The sequence below is a fragment of the Lonchura striata genome, chromosome 1 (assembly GCF_050655825.1).
Source record: "Lonchura striata isolate lonStrDom1 chromosome 1, ASM5065582v1, whole genome shotgun sequence".
Classification (NCBI taxonomy): Eukaryota; Metazoa; Chordata; class Aves; order Passeriformes; family Estrildidae; genus Lonchura; species Lonchura striata.
In genome coordinates, this window is record NC_140703.1 from 79,980,674 (window position 1) to 79,996,994 (window position 16,321).

The following is a 16,321-nucleotide window of genomic DNA, read 5'->3' on the forward strand; positions in this document are numbered from 1 at the left end:
GTCAGCTGATGTGTTTCAGGTGGAGCACCTTCAAAAAATGATGCTGCTGTTCTGGAGTAACCCTTCACCCCCACGGGGACACAGCCAAGGTCTGCCCATCCCATCTGAGTATGGTTTTCCAAGACTATAGGTATGCGTGTTTCAGCGGGGAATCAAGAGGGGGCGGAAAGACTGTTAGATTTCAGCAGGATCTCCTGAGCTGCAGACCACTTGCAGAACACTATTATAGTTTTCTAAGATTTACCAAGTCAGTAAATCTTTTATTATTTGCCTAGAGTTTGTTTGCATTCTTTAACCCATCTTCTCACAAGGATGAGAAATGTCTGTTTCTGTATAAAACTTGAGCACCTTAATATTTAATGTAACCACAGAAAGAATTTTATGTTGCCATAAATGACAGCAAGTCCTCTATTTTCCTATTCCTTATGATACAAACTATTGATAGTACTATATTTAATTGAGTTCTTTAATTCCTTCTGTTGAACAATCAGTTGTTAAGCTTTCCTTAGCCAGGTTTTAGATAATGGCTTTTGTTTTTGCTTAGCCATCTGTCCCTGTATTAATTGTCCTTTTTCCCTAGCATTCACCCATAATTTTGGCAAACTGGTTCCTGAGGTTGGTCTAAATTCCTTTTGCTTCATTTTCTATTGTTGGACACTGTTACCTTTAGCATTTCACACATTTAATAGATGCAGTTCTGGCTACTGAAAGGAAGTTCAGTCACTTGCACTGTGTTGCAGGGAGCTGAAGTTTCTTTATTTTTATGCAACATTAAGAGCTGACAAAAACAATCTAGAAGCCTAAATTAAAAAGATTGCTTGTGTACAAGAAATCAATGTGTAGGCCACATAAAAATATTTTTCTGTTTTCACTATGAAGTGAGGTGACAGGTCACACTTAGAAGGTTTCAGAAGAGCTTCTGGGATGACCATCCAAGTCCCCATTTCATTTCCATTCTCAATGCTGAACCACTGTGCTCTGTGTGTTTTACACATCTTCCCCAGTCTTTCGCTGGAAGGGTCCTGAACCAGGCCCTGGTTCACAGTGGTGTTACTACACAAGTGCTCAGACTCTTCACATTAGGCTCAGCTTATTGGCTGAATCAAGATCCCACTGTCTTCTTTTTGTTTCCTCCTCTTCCTCCTGGGTGCTCCCATCCTTGACTCCTCTTTCCACTGCTTCATTCCTCAAAGACTTATGCCACTTACCTCTTCTGTCTCTGTTGCTGCATCAAGACACTCCTCAGTACCTGTTACCCTGATTCTTCCCTCACCAAAATTTCCACTGACCTTGTCCTCTTCCTTTTCCTTCCCCTTTTTATCTTTGAATTACATCTTCACCTTGCTCTTTTACTCTTGCCTTTGACCTTGTTTTCTTCAGAATTTCCAAGTGAATGCCTACTATGTCTTCTTTTTGGCATCCCTGGTTGATGGTGTGATTTCTTTTCCATGGTCTCACCTCCTTTCCTTGTTCATCACTCCGACAGTCCTGTGGTGGCTCGGCTGGGGACACATCCTGGCAGAGTTTGCCTTGCCACTTGCACCAACCCAAAATCCATTCCTCCTTGTGGTGTCCGGGGGCCATCTCACCAAGGTCCTTTGCATTTGTCACCTCTCTCCTGGCCATCTGGGCCATCCTGCCTTGCTGTGTGCTGGCTGTTCAGGACTGCCTCTCTTGCTCTGACTCACTTCTAGAGCTGCCTGTTGCATGTGGTCAGCTTCAGTTTTCCATATGTGTGGTGCCCAGGTCCTGGGCTTTCCTCACTTTATTACTCTGCCAGACCTGGCTTCTTGCAGCTTACAGTTATCCTTTCATTCTCTTCCTCCTGTAGATGATTTTTAGGCTTCTTCCTTACTGGCCCTCAAACATGAACAGTCTTGAAAAGTTGGGCATCTTCCCTGTTTTCAAAGCCACTCTAATATTCCGTGTGGTAGGTTAAACACTGGTTTGTTGATTGCTGTTTCCAAGCAATGGAAAAGGTGTAGACAGTAATAAAAGTGTATTTTGAATCAAGATGTGAATGTCTGTTAAAATAACAGGGTAATAAATACACTGCAGCCACCTGAAACCTTATTTGTCTCTCCAGCCTCTTTTATCTTCACTTCTCCAAAATTCAATCTGTCTTGGTCTAGAATCTGTCTTCTGTTTGTTTTCTTCATAACAGGAACATTTTTCAGAGGTTAGAAAAAAATGAAACAGAATATTTTAAGATTGGTATAATTATAACCACATGCAACTTAACTACTGGTTGTTTATTTTTCAAACTAATATAAGGCACAGAGTCATGAAAAGAGATACTTACTAATAGTTATAATATCCTTTTTGTGGATCGAAATCTAACAACATCTTCAAAATACTCAAGTTAGCATGTATGACTGTTGTCATAGTGGGAAAGCAATTTATATTATATCTGCTTAGGACAGGAACAGAGTCTGTTTTTCTAAGGCTTCAGTTGTGGTTTTCACAGCCCAGACTGGGCCTTTAGGAGAGGGAAGGAGAACATAACTGAGATTGGAAAAGACCCTTAAGATACTCATGGCAAGAGTGTGCCCCACCACATCCTGGTGCTTCTCAAAAGGGAAAAAGGAAAGAATTATTATCTATTCTCCCAAACCCCCACTTTTGTGGTTCAGTTTAATGTCTCTGGGTACTGCTGTAAATGCCTGTTTTAGCCATTAGTCTTTCTTCCCCTCTATTAACAAGTAACTGGTAGATATTTGGTGAAACAGCCCCTAAATCCCCTCCTTCATCTCCAAAGCAGTATGAGTATGGTCAAGGAAAAGAGGATGTGAGTGTTCACTTTTTCATGGCTAAAAATGTTGAGCTCCATGAGATGAGTGGAAAGAAGGAGTGTCACTTGTGGCAAAATATACGTGGATTGTTTCTTCAGGCAGGGATTTGTCAGAGACAGCAGTAACGTGAGGGAGAGCACTGCTCTGGCTCACTGAGACACAGCTTCAGTCTACAGCAGCTCTAAATATGCAGGTTCACATCTGAACTTGCAAGATACACAGGATGCCCACAGTGTGTGGATGCAAAGACCTCAAGCCTTGCAAAAGCAAGGCAGGGCCATCGATAAGTAATGCTGGAACAGCTTTCAGTCTAGTATATTTGGGATCCTGGGGAGACTTTGTATTCCACTGGAGAATTCCCACTCTAACGCCTTTGCTGGAGATGCAGGAACCGGTAGTTTATTCCAGCAAACTATGAGGAATGTTTGAGACTAAAATTTGGGGAAAAAAACAGTTTTATTATTCCTTGGATTTATAGAAGTCAATTCTTTGCTACTTTCCACTGACCAGTGCTGCTGTTGTACTATGCCATGCTGGGTCTTCTTATATATATACATGTATACACGTGTACATATATGAACACTTACATATGTACATTTATATGTGCACAAATACATAAAGAGATTGTGTATGTAGATAGATGTACAAAGGCACACAAATATATAAACACAAGCATACACACATATAAATGTTTACCTCTGACTATTGGGGCTGCAAGCCAAAAGAAAACCTTACCTTTAAGGGTGGGCCTATTTGAATGTCTGCTTGGAGTCTCACATTATGTTCTTGCTTGCACACAGAACTAGTGAGGTATTATTTTGCATGTTCTTCTTTAAACATAAATGACACAGAAAAAGGAGGAAGGCTTTGCCTGCTGGATGTGTTCTAGAGAAGACAGTGAATATGCAACAATTTTTTTTTCCACAACGTTTGATGCTAATCTCTGTCAACAAAATTTGCTGTTACTGAGACACCAGCTCGACTAAACTGTTATTCAGGAAGAAGATAAAAATTCAAACACCCATAACATTCTTCCTATCAGCAAGGAAACAGATGATGGCAAACAAGGCACCAAGTGAAACTAAAACTGGTTCAGACCATCCAAATTCCTTATATATAATTTCAATTTTGGGAGGTACTGTTTCTTAATATTCTTACAGATTACTGGCATGCGCTGCAGAATTAAAATGTATCTCAGGACCTTTACACTGAAGGATATCTAAAATGTTACTCAAAGAAAAAAGGTGGCTGATTCAGTAATGGAATATTTTTTCTCTTTATGTAGTACAAGACAAAAGACATATATAATCTAACTGCCTTATTTCCTTAAGCCTAAACCTATATTAATGACACAGGTTGTTAAGGAAGACTTAAAGGAAAGCCAAGTGATGCCTTTATGCTTTTTCACAGGGATTTTTATCCTCACGAGGTTATATATCAGTAAGTTGAGAGAGCCTGTCTGTCATTCAGTTTTTATACAGATGTGGAATGCTATAACACTTACTTAAAGAAACACAGCTGCTCATTTAAATGTCATAAAAGCTGTTACGTGGAAGTCGACTTAATCCTATTTCTCCTTATAGATTTTATTTTCCTGTAATCCAGGACTTTTGCTTATCTATAATGTACCATCATTATGAGCTAAAAGCCATTTTCTTTATATGTGCAGATTGCAAGGGAGGCAGTGGATTTTTCTTCTTCACTTATTTTTAAATAAATATTGAACAGCCTGTGTCAAGAATTTAGAGGAGAAAAGCCATCACACTTAAACTAAATTGGAAGAATTTCTTCTTCATGGGTCTCCCAAGCAAGCTGTGTGCTTGGTGACCCCTTCTTCTGTCTCTTTTTTCCCTTCCCTCTCTGCCAACTTCTCTCTAATGTCCAACCCTTTCCTCCCCTCTAGGCAGTCATTAAGGACAATGCTGTTTTCTAAAATTTAGTTTTAAGAGAGGAGAACCAGTGATGAAGATGTGTGTTGTGATGCAGTGAGATAGGAAATCCCCATTTAACAGAACTGTGATGTTTGGGAGAAAAGGGGCATCCTGTGGAACAAGGGTGCTGGTCAGGGGAGAAGCTTTGATTCTTCTGCTTTGCCTAAGTGTCAGTGTGTCTTTTCATGTATTCACTGGCCACAGTGAATATATGTTATAGCAACCATAACCACACAAGTAATCTCACCTGGGAAATACAAATAAGAAACTTCCACAGGGCATGTCATAAAATGAGAGTGCTTGGACTTGCACTTGCAAAGGCCCATAGGTGTCCCCAAAAAGAACTGCTACCTTATAATTTGACCCCTTTTTTTTTTAATGAAAGTAAAATCACACTTATTTGCAGAGAAGTTGATTTTCACCCCATCTGACTGTTAGTCTGGATAATTTTTTTAAGTGTCCATGTTTATGAAAAACTGACCATCAAATGGGATGGGACTTTCTCAGTGGGGGATTTGAAACATGGACCTGGGAGCCGTGGTTTTAGGACAGGTTTCTGAGTTTCCTGGGATATGATAAAGCTAATCTGAGGAGTTCTATGAAAATGTTTGGAGAATTAAATTATAAAAGTAACTTAGGAATAGGGCTAAAAAAAAAAAAGCTGTGGCAATCTTCTTATTTAGTGTCAAAACGTATTCCTTGGCCAATGTTTATCCTCCATCACACATTGATATTATCTGCCTTGTAGGTTCAGCACCTTTATGGTCTCTGAGCTTGCCTACACAGCAAAGGTTATGCCTGGTAGGACAGGCTGTCATGATATGACTGATGTGTTCCTTGAAATTGCTTTCCTGGTGTGGACACCCTGGGGTGGGGTTCAGCTCCCCCAGGCACATAGGAGCTGCCTGAGTCAAGAGGAGTATTATGGCTGAATCTACCCTTGAAAGGTGCACCCAGGGCTTTGACCACTCCCCCCAAATATGCACCCATGGGGGTGGCAGGACCTGACCCACCAGCTCTGTAGAGTGAGGGGTTTGTCCCTTTCAGGGTAGCAAATGCTGATCACTCACTATGGGGAGCTCTGTGGATAGAGAGGTGCTGAGCTTGAAGAGACTGGTGGGTGCTAAATTTGCAATTTTTAGTTTGCTGACCTTACTAAGGAGATGATTTTGGAGGGCCATTGCTGAGTTAGGGTTTGGCATGCCTGTTTCCATATAATAAAATTATCCTTCATCTGCTTATGTGAAAAATTAAAATGAGCTGACAACTGACACCTATTTATCATTAATGTCACCATATTTGTTATGTCCTTTAATCCTAGGTTACTGAAATCTCACCTTTAACTTTTTTTTTTACTTTTCAAGAATTTTTTTGTTTTTGAAAAAGCTTGAAAATACAAAGTCAGGGACACGGAACCAGAAAATAACATTTCAATATGCATTTTTAAAATATTGCCATTTTTAATGCATTGTGTTTTTCACAATTTTTTAAATTCTTAGTGGTGTTAGCAAATAAAAATAAGAACAGATTCTTTTCAAGAGATGTATGGAATAAGGGGCAGATGCAGGATAAATACTGAAGAAAATATAGATGTTTCATTTTCCTCTGTACAATAACAGTAAAAATGTTAAATCTTGTAATGTACTGGAAAAGCCAGGGGAAAAGGAAGTTTCATTATTGGATAATGAAGCACTTAAAGTATTTATTTACTGGAGATCATGAAGGTTCTGCCTTTATAATGTTTTTTAATCCATCCACTGCTTCTAGTTTGGTGTATTTTAACATTGCATAATAGAACAGAGATGTAGTTAAAGGCAAGAAAATATAAAAGACAGAATTTTCCTGCATTCCTTGCTATATTTTGAAATTAATAAAATAAGAGCTGGTTTGCAGTTGATGTCATTTTCAAAAGAAATAGGGCTGGGCTAACTATTTTTACTACCACAATCATCATAGGAAGAGTCCAACATTTTGCTAACATTGAGTAGTGCTAACCGCACAGAAGACTCATTTGATCTTATATAATGTTTTCATGGTTAATAAGATTTTCATATGACATTTTTGCATGATTATAAGTGCTGGAATTTCATTGCAGTAGGTATTAACTTTTGCGATTGAAGTTAAGGGAGATTTCTTTTTCTTTTTTTTTTTTTTTTAATAGCTAATCAAGAATTTAACTGCCTCTGGGGCATTTTAAGAAAATGTTATACTGTACTTAACGAACATTATACTACAAATAAGAGCGATATTCCTGTAATTAAAACAGTCTGGATATTGCTTAATGAATGTTTTTCTTATCTTAATGTGTAGGCAGTAAGGATTCATGTAGTTGCCTTTATTAACTTGTGGAGTTAGTTAAAAAGCTGGTTAAAACAGTAAGTCCATATCAGGTCAATATAAAATGCTTATGTAGGGATTTCATTGCTCTTATAAATCCACTAGTTAAAAAATAAACACAGATGCTTTTTTGTGCCATCCTGAGCCATATTGCAGTGTAGTATTTCTGCCTGTAGACATTTCCAAAGTTAAGTGTTGCCTGGAGCACCGCAGGATTTGTAAGCATTCTTCTTTATCGTCTGTTTAGGAAATATTTTTAAATTTCCACCAGGCTTGTATTCAAAGCCAGAGAGCGGCTGGTTTTCAATTAGTGTGGCCACAGTTGCTGTTGAACTAAAAGCATTGTGTATTCGTTCTTTTTTTCTGTCATATTGCATCAGCTTTGATGTAATTGCAACTTTTTTTTATGTAATTGCAGTGCATTGTAGTTTTATAGTAGTGTTCTTCATCATTTTAATATTTACTAATTGCTTGCTAAATTGTTCCTCACTGCTCAGTTATTTGGTGCAGAAGGCATTCTGAGTAAGTCCAGTTTAATACAAAATAATTTTTAGTAATTAATAGTGATTCTTCCACATAATAACTCAACAGAATAATACTTGGCTAAACATAAATAATATTTTTACTTTTAATCTTATTCTGAAAAAATCATGCAAGATTGGATTTCTTCTCCAGCTGAAACTGAGCATCTTTATATTTTTTAAAAGATATTCTCCACCTGGATTGCATCCATATACATCTAAGTCTCAATTTTGCACACAAGTCCCTGTACAAAAACCTGAAAAAACCAGGATGACCCATGTATAGCCTAAGAACACATAGAAATGGAGCAGTTTCATAATTCAAAATTAATCCCCAGTCCTGGAGGCACTTAAGCACATGGTTAACTAACTGTAAGTGTTTGACTAGTCTTTTTGATTTCTCTGCGCTAGGCACATGCTCAAATGGGTTTACAGGAGCAGTTTCAAAATGCAGAGAAGACTGCAATATTGTTTTCTTTTTCTTATATGGTAAAAATGTCCGGGCTTTATGTAGTATTATAATTTACCTATGTTTCTAAGTATAGGAATCATCAAAAATGCTTGTGCTTTGACTAAGTATAGACTGACGTAAATTGCAAATTGAGATAAAATATGGTCTACCAGTGAAAAATTGCTAGAACATGAAGGGACCTTCAGTTTGCAAAATATCCCCACCACAACCAAAACTATGAGGACAACAGTTTGTAATAAAAAATCAGAAATTCTGGAAGATCTGAAGTGGATGACAAATGCCTTCTTTCTTCTGACTTCTGCAGCACTAGTATATTGACTCTCCATTCATTTCCTTCTGCTAAATATTGTCAGTCACTACTTCGATGTAATTTTATTTTAACTCAGATATAAATCAGAAATTATTTCAAGGTCTGTACTGTTTTCTTTTTCTCTCACGCCATGCAGACATGGATATCTAACCTGCACAGGCTCTGGTGGATGTAGTGACTCTCTGTTATGAATGCAAGATCATTTTAACAGGCAGGAATGGCACTTTATTGATTCTGACTTTACCAAGTGCCTGTTTCTTACTTTGTGTATAACTCATTAGCAGCCTGCTCCTAAACTGCTCAGGAGTCTTTGGATGAATTTGGGACTCAGACTTTAATCACAGTAATTAGCGTGGATTTTTTGAATCCTGGTCTGGATCTTGACCTTGTAGCATTTAGCCAATGTGCACACAGCTGGACCAGTGGTGAGGGCTGCAAGAGCTCAGTAGTGAGGATGCTCCCAGTGTCCTGGTGTGGGAACCGACGCGGAGGGAATGGAGGGGAGTGGGGAAGAAAAGAGGGGAAAAACACATTCAGTAAGAAAAGAAATTCTGCCCAAACATAGTTACCGATTTTTGTGTATGTACACCGAGATGGGTGGGTGCAAAGTCACTGTGTGAAAAGACTGGGGCAGAATTAGGAGCAAGGGAATTAAGAACCTGATGGTAAGATGGAGGGGAGAACTGGAAGAGCCAAGAATGGTTTTGCAGTGACATAAAGAATCTGTTCAAAGTTCAGCTTTTCTGTAGAGGCCATCAGGATGGGTCTGACTGTATTAAAAAAAATGCAACCGTTGCAGATTTGTGGGTTTTATATATTCACTTCCTAAGACAGATTTTGGCATGGGATGTTCCAGGACAGCTTCATGGTTATATATGCCTAGTCCTCCCCCTGAATTGGAAGATTCTCAACTTCCAAAGGCATGTTTTTTTTCTTTGTGCCACACAGCTCTGATAACACTTGGTGCATATTTGTCTGTACACAAAACCAAGTAAATCAAAACAAATTATGCATCAACATCACACATCCAAAGCAGTATCTTCTTACTTCTCAATGCATACCTTTAAAAAGGCTAATTTATATGTAGATTTTTTCTAAATCTCTTGATATTGGTATTGGATCTTCATCTTTATTGTGGATGTATTTGTTATTTAAAATGCATTGCAAATTTCTGTTGCAGCTGCTAGTTGCAATTCTAACGTACAAAAAAATCTAATGCAAGAGTTTCACTGAAGAAAGCATACAGCTAGATAAAATTTTGCAGTTTCTATTTACAATGTTGTAGATTTTAAAAATGCAGCTTAGGAACTGAATTAGTTAAACAAATGAAAGCGTTTAAAATTTTCTTAAAAACTGTCTTAACTTAGCATTTATTTCTATATCTTTATATTTAGGAAGACAGAGAAAATAACTGTTATCTTAACTTCATGTTCCTTAGGTGGAAGTGGCAAAATGAACGTGTTACAGATAGACAGAGTACTTTTTCATTGCCCTGCAGTGCTGTGGGTCTGATTAAGCAGCAGAAAGCATCCCTAGAAACCAGATACTTTGCCAATGGTAAAAGCAAAGCGAGGTACAACTCAGCTCAAGAATACTTTATGGGCATGGCGAGTTATTCAGAGTTATCCACACCGTAAGGAAGGGAGCAAAGCCTCAACTGTATGTCACATATGCTAAAGCTCCCCAAGACAGGACACCAATTAACCTTGGATGATAGCAAACACACACACGCACACACAGGCTGCCCGAGAGGAGCAGCCTGTTGCCATTAGTAGGAAGCAGCAGCCCTTGTCACCCTGAGCCATTATTTAAATCTCTTTTAAAATTCACTTCTTAAGTCAAAGAACCGTAGCACTCTCCTCTTCCTCACAAACAGGCTATTTTTGCTGCCCTGAAAACAGGACACATTAGTAATATGAGAAGCCAGCAGTCCTTTTATTTTTATCCTCGCTGTCTAATTTGGCCATTTTGAATTGAGAAGAAAAAAATGCCTGATCTTCAGTCAAAGCAATTTAAGGCATGATGGAATTCAGAGTGAACCAAAACAACAGGGTCAAATGTAGTTGAAAGAACATGGTGGGGTAAATAAAAGGTCTTTTTTTTTTTCTTTCTTTTTTTTTTTTTTTTTTACATTTAGTACTGGTGGGAGGAGAAAGTTTGGTTAACTATTTAACCTATGATAGCCTTTTATCATTTTATGGCTAAGGGGTCCATTATTTTAAGCCTTTGCCGGTGAGTTCCTGGTTTGTATTCAATCTTTTCTCTGGGGCCCAGTTATATGACTTACATTGATTTACTGGAGATAGGAAAAAATTATAAATAGCAGACAAAGCCACATATTTTTCCTAAAATTACTTTCCAGCAACTTTGGATTTGGTGCTTAGTTTTCATTTCCACTCATACTTCTCTATGTCATGACTTTTTTTTTTTTTTTTTGATCAGTGGGGCTCTCCTTCCCCATTTGGTTCAGCTCTCTGTTTTTTGGTTATAATGCAATATGTCCTGATCAGCTGGAGAGAGTGCTTGTGAAAGGTCACTTGGAAGACCCCTTTTCATTTCTCCCTGCTACAGTTTTTCCAGCAGGCAAGTGCTCTCAGGAGCAACCCCCTCCAATCTGTCCCTTTTGATATCCAAAGCTGGTTGTTACGGGGGTTAAATTTCTTAATTCACTGAGTTTTTGTGAGCACTTCTTCAACTCACCACTCAGTCCCCACAGCTGGGTGCAGACCGCCTGTCTCCCTTAGGATGCTGTGGAAGTGTTAGGGTTTATTCTTTCACCTTCTTCACACTTTTGGGGGGCTAATTTTATACCTTTATGTCTTCCATCAGCTTCAGGGGAATTAGTCTTCACGTTACATCTATGTGAGATAGTATCAGCCTTATGGTGAGAAGTTTAAAATCAGACAAAGCCTCTCCTGGTAAAGAAAACTGCTTGTCAAGAGATCTCAAACCTGGTGAGAGCTGGTGGCTTCTGCCTGCCCTGGAAAGGACTTAGGTTTGGGGGGGTTTCTTAATTAGTTTTTTGAGGGTCAGGGGAATGACCGTACTGAGTCTGGAACAAAGGAAGAAATCAAAATGTAAAGCTGAGTGTTTGGTATGTTGATAACCCCCCAGTTTTAATTTCAGCATAATTGGATCAGGGTTAATGGCAGTTGTTACTTCCCTTACATTTTATTCAAAAGTAAATATCATAGCTCTTCACTTTTAACCTGTTTTTTTTTTTTCCCTTGTCTTTTTTTTTTTTTTTTTCCCTAAAAAAGAGCTGCTTGCTTTACCCACATTTATTTCCACTAGAAGAGTACTAAGATTTTGGGGACCTGTATTCTGATGGTAAAGCTTGTGATATGAGCTTTTGTTTTCCGTTTGGGAAAATGTTAGCATTTTTTCACATGTTAACTTTTTAACAATTATGAGGAAATTCTTTTCCTTGAAAACTGTTGTCCTTTTCTTTTTCCTCCCCTTTTCTCCCTTCTTGATATTTTTATTTCCCTTTTATATGGAGACTTGTAGATTTTGTCACTTCAAACGTTAGCTGTTCCTCCTCTTTTCTTTCACTTTACAATACACACTAGGAGATTTTTTTTTTGCATATTCCTTCCCTTTCTCTGTGAGATATTGTAGTTCACCAAATTTAAAACACTACAGTATTTAGAATCCCCGCAGTGCCATTTTAAGTATTTGGACCTGGAAAATGCCCCAAGTAATAACTACCTGAATTGCTTTTAATTACACAATATAGCTGCATCATTTTACTTCAGATTCTTTTTGATTGATGCTGTAAGGCAATTGTAACCATGGATGATGGGATTAAGTGCCTCTTGAAGTGACTTTAGCTTCTTGTGGGAACAAAGGAAAAGAAGAGAACACTTAGTCCCTTTTTGAGTGAACAGCCTTTTTTCACTTGCTATATAAAGAAATACAATTAACAAACATTATCCCCAGAGGTGAATTGAAATGTACATGCGGACAATAACCGCTCTTGACTGCAATTAGACATATATGATCCGAGGTATTTTGGCCATTCATTAGTGCTAATTGTTTGAGAAACAAGCCCAGAGAACAAATGATTAAAATGTTAGTGCCATAACCAGGATTATTAGCATGTGTGATAAAATGCATGCGCCGCAGCTGTACCAATAAAACTCTCCAGCGAGTCGCTTTGATTCGACAAACACTCAGCGCGGCTGCGAGCCCTCCGTATTTGCACAGGGCCTGCTGATGTTTATAACAAACAACTTGTATCTTCTTTTCTTAATTAGAAAGAATTACTATGCAAATTGTGGGGCTTTGTAATTCCATAGAAGTTTCCTTTGTTTTTGGCAGATTATTTGTGTGCGGTGGTGTGCTACTCCCTGGTAAATTCAACACAGGAAAACCATTATGTTTTCTCTGGAGTGTTGTTGTTTTGTTTTTTTTTTTTTTTTTTTGCACATATTGCAGAAATAATTTGTACAACATTTTCCTACATTAGCTGGGTGTTTTTCAGGGCGTGTTGTGGGTCTTGGATCACTTCTGTCCTTCTTCCACAGCTCCACAGACATCATGGTGTGCAGTTACATGCACAGAGGTCAAAAATACATGTGGACATTATCCAGATTTTTTAATAGTTTTAGTGAAGTGTCTAAAAATGCTCTTTGCGAACACTTTGCCAACACTATGCCAAAGATTGTAGAAGGAAAGATTTGGCCTATTGAGCAATGAATATTTTTCTATGTGTTTGGCAGATCTTCCAGGCCTGATTTGATTTAGCAAATAAACAGGGAACAGAGGCACAGGTTAAAGTGCTGGAAATCACTTGTGCGAGTACTTTACTTTGTGAGCTGTATGTTGTTGGCTCCAATGTGACTGCACAGGTGTATGCATTTTATGTGTATGAGTATGAGCAATGCTGGAATGTGAAAATGCAGTTTATAGCAGAGAAATTTGCATAATTTGGGGTAATTTCACTGTTCGCAGTCACACTGTATGGCTGCCATTGCAAACTGCAGTGTCTCTTAGTATTTCAATAGGTTTTCTTTTCTCCTTCCTGAGGATGAACTATTCACTTTTGGGTGAAATGGTTCTCAGAGGACCATGAAAAACTTTAACTTGCCAGCTACTTTTACATATTTGATGAAGACTTTAGTAGAGTGTTATGTTTGCTGAAGAAATTTAGTTTTATTTCCAAGACCCAAGAGCACTCAGCATGCTGCCAGATGCTATGAATGAAAATATGCTGCTGTAAAACAATTTAATGAGCATTACCCAATAGCCTAGTCCTTGTTTTAACTTACAGTGCTTAAAGGAAGAAACATTGTCTTAGCAAATTCACTTGGCTTTTGTCCATGTGTTTAGTTTAAAGCATAGTCAAGCTTAGTTTGAATCATTAAAATACTTGGAGCCAGGAAACATATGTAAGATTTTCCTCCTCTTTATGGCACAGGGTTAACAGTATAATCGAGACTGCAGTGCTGTGTGGGTTTTTTGTCCTAAAAAAGCAACTGCTGGGGATTTTTTCATTCTATCAACATAACAGAAGTCAAGATAATCAGGGGAGTGTTTTCTACCAGAGTAGCTAACTGCTCATATACAGAGCACCCCAAGGTTTGCCACTGTTTAAAATAAGTCTATAGACAAATGGATCTATTAATTAATCCACGTCTTCCTCTGCTTTTTTATTGTAGAACATAAAATATGACTTTGCGAGGAAAATGAACAGTGATGATTAAAGAATATATGTCAAAGAATTAGCATTGACACAATTTACTGCAGTCATACCTAAAGATACTTGTTGAAAACTCTAATTTTATATGAATGCTTCTAGAGCTCTTAGTTTTGAAAGGAGAAGGGCTCTGTCTTGGTCCACTGACACGACCTCCTGCTGTATATATTTTTTCCTGGACATACTTTTTGAAAAAAAATTTCTTCTTCAGGTTGCTAAGATATCCCATAAAACTAATAATATGACACATTGATAGTGTGTTTTTTTAATAATAATTCATGTCCTGAGAAACCTGTTGTTTGAGCCCATGTGGTTACAAAGTTGTTTAGCTGAGGAGGAGATACCAATAATCACCTGGCAGTAGCATTTCCAGCATTAAGCCTATTACATGATGGCATTTTAATGGATTACGTCTATCACTCCTTTGGAGTCAGGTGGTCTGCTGAGGAAGCTGTACTGCTCCTCCATCTAAACACAAGTTCATAGACCTGGATGGTGTCACCTGACAAAATCTGGTCTGCAGGTAATGGTGCTTTCACCTACACAACACTACATGCCATTGTGTGTGGTATGCAGAGCAAGGCTGCCTTCATGGGGCTTGCAACAGTGAGAGGGAAAATGGCTGGTCAAACAGCCCTTGGTGTGATGACAGCCCAGCAGAAATCCTGGGAAACATGTGTGACAGAAGATACATCTCATCTCAGCAGGTTCTGAGATTATGGTGTTAGCCACGTCTATCAGGTTTCTGGCAGGTTGGAGGGTTGGTGAGAGGCAGTCATTAAGGGTGCTTCAGGGGCTGCTTGGCTCCAGGATGGAGTTAACTATTAATGGGCCGAGCTCTTTGACTCCTTTGTGCCCCTGGGAACCACAAGGCTGAAGCCATCAGAGAAAGAGAATAGAAACTAATCACTTTTGTTCCCTCATATATGTTATGGGAAGGACTGCAGACTTCTTTACTGACCTCTGTGTCACACTGAAAAAAGATCCTCCTCTTTCCATTTGAGATAAACCACTCTTCCACCTCATCCTTGCTTACTAAAGCGTACTACTGCAGGAAAATGAGATTAAGTGGATTTGTCTAGCAGCCACTTGAGTTGCCACAAGTTCTGTTAGCATCCCCACTTCAGCCTGAAGCAGGGAATGTGAAGTAATTTGTGAGAGAGAGGCAAAGAGAATACTTTGGAGGAGCTCAGTGGATCTCCGTTGCATGTTTCCAGGTGTTGATAGGATCTCCTACAGCTGAGTCTTGAAGCTGTTGCTGTTATTAACAAAGGTAACACAGGCATTTTTAATAAAATAATTTCTATTTAATTGCCAAGCTGTCCCATTTCTTAAACTGAATTAAGCATTACCAGGCATGTTGAAAAGAAGACCCCATCAGTGGTTTTCGTAGGCTCTTAAAGTGGACCCACACAGGATATGCAGAGATGCAGCAGATGAGATGATAAAATAATTTTCCTTTTCAATTTAGTTTACTGAGGGAAAAATGTGATAGAAGCTTTATTCATATTTTTAACCCAAGTCTTATATTCAGCTTTAAGGGTGCACACTCTAAGGGAAGAGAGGGTTCTTTAACAGATTCAGCTTAGAAAGGAGAGTATTACAGTAGTCTGCCAGTGACATGCCACATTGGCCCTGATTTAGATTGACTGAATTCGTTTCCAAGCATTTGAGAGCGTTAAGTCATGTTTGTTTGAAGAAAACCCACATGTGTGTGTAGCCATGTGTCATCCAAGTCTAGCAACTTGGGAAGCATTATTAAGAGGGGCACAGGAAAATGCATGGGTCCCTGACATGATGTGATAATGACATGTTCAGCATGGTGCTAGGAAAGCTTTGCATTATTCAAAGTGCTGAATAATATACATGATAATGCATAATGGTGTTATATGGTAGGATTACTTTGTGGTGTAAGTGCCTTGTGCTTAGTATGAAAGTAAAATGTATTATTTTGTCCTCATCTTTGATGTAGCAGAAAGGCCTGGGGGATACAGCATGCAGTGAGGAGAAACAGGAGCAGGCAAGGGGCTTTTTTTTTGGAGGGCCAAGAAACACAGTGGCACCCTCTATAATTTATTTCTCTGTGCTTGTAATTATGGAGCAAAGCAAGCTCCCCACAGCACTCAAGAGCAGCCTCCTCTGGCAGTCCCACAGCCTCCAAGTGCACTAACCCAGCTCCTGCCTGGAGCTGGTGTGCTGGGCCCTCACCAGGAATATAAGCACATGGTGGAGACCATGCCAGACCTCACACCTACAG

General features: G+C 38.7%; 1 protein-coding gene across 4 annotated transcripts in view; it reads left to right on the forward strand.

Moving 5' to 3' along the window:
• Positions 1–16,321, forward strand: part of CLYBL (citramalyl-CoA lyase) — a 164,391-nt gene that overhangs the window by 69,839 nt on the left and 78,231 nt on the right. The window lies entirely within an intron of this gene.